A 1,196-nucleotide genomic window follows, 5' to 3' on the forward strand; every position below is an offset into this window, starting at 1 on the left:
TTCGGCTAAGAATCAATCAGTAGAACTCCCCCTACCCCACCCCCCCCCATAGGCACTTTTTTCGTACGCGGGGGATGCCAAACTAAAATTTTCCCAAAATATGTGAAGTAATGGGAAATTTTAACAAATAACTTTAAAACTGTTAGCATTTCTACACAAAATGTTGAAGATGTCGGTCAATGAGCACTTCCTCAACACCCCCTGCGAATTTAATTTAAAAAATCGCTATACTTTGCCTGAAATAGGAAATGGTCCTTTTTTGTATATCTCAGCAATTAATCATACTTACGTTGTCCGTGTGGATACATTTTCCCGATTTACACCTATACTTAGTATGTTTTTTTATTAATTTTTTCTTTTGTTGTGCTAAATTTTAAAATGAGTCTCGTGTTTTCGTGTTGAGTTGTTTTGTTATTTACATTTGAAACTTGATCTTTTATAATTTCACATTAGCTTCTGCACAATCGCTTTTATTGCTAAATAAATATGTATTTCAGCCTTCTTTCTATCACTTAAATTTTGGAATTCGTTTGGTTTGTGTTATTTTTTATTCTATGTGATGAAATTTATCCAATAATTGGATGCCTGAACAGTTTTCAAGAGCACAAAATTGTGGCTGTACCTCGAGAGATTATAAGTTAGTGATGACGTAGATTTTATGCCGAACTGAATATTCTCAGATAAATATGCACTTTTGTTATCGAAAACTTTAAGTTTAATGATCAACTATGTTTTCACTGTTCCTTTTGTAGTAATCTAGAACACAATCTCAGGCACAATATGCATTAGATATATATATTGTATATGTATATATTTCCAGTTTTCTACACAATCGTGTTTCTTCGTTTGATTGTAAGTAAAAATGCTTTGAGAATCGTTTGTTTATAACCGGGAAAGGCTGGCACATTTGTACATTGCCCGTAACTTTGGACTGGCTTTGTGGTAGGAATGCGTCTGGCACTTTACCCTAAATGGCAGGTAATAATGAAATGGAACACAGTAAAAGCTCAATTTTTGCGAAATTACGGCTTGGTTTATCGACCTCTGCTACTGATCTACAGCTGCAGATTTCCTATGCCCGTTTTGGCTGCTGCTGCTACTGACTGGGACTCCTTTGATCTGAACATACGACATACAAACTGACTGAAGACGTAAAAGTAAAAAATGTGCTCTGCTAATTTTGTTTCCTTTTTTTT

General features: G+C 34.7%; 1 long non-coding RNA gene across 1 annotated transcript; it reads right to left on the bottom strand.

Annotated features, from left to right (window-relative positions):
* Positions 1-562: 562 nt before the first annotated feature.
* LOC108357264 (uncharacterized) lies at positions 563-1,190 on the bottom strand. Its single transcript, XR_001846648.1, has 2 exons — positions 1,027-1,190; positions 563-967 (listed from the first exon to the last, which is right to left on the bottom strand). It is a non-coding gene; the product is annotated as an uncharacterized LOC108357264 (long non-coding RNA).
* Positions 1,191-1,196: the final 6 nt, after the last annotated feature.

Source organism: Rhagoletis zephyria, unplaced genomic scaffold, assembly GCF_001687245.7.
Source record: "Rhagoletis zephyria isolate East Lansing unplaced genomic scaffold, Rhagoletis_zephyria_1.1 Rzeph_scaffold_73561, whole genome shotgun sequence".
NCBI lineage: Eukaryota > Metazoa > Arthropoda > Insecta > Diptera > Tephritidae > Rhagoletis > Rhagoletis zephyria.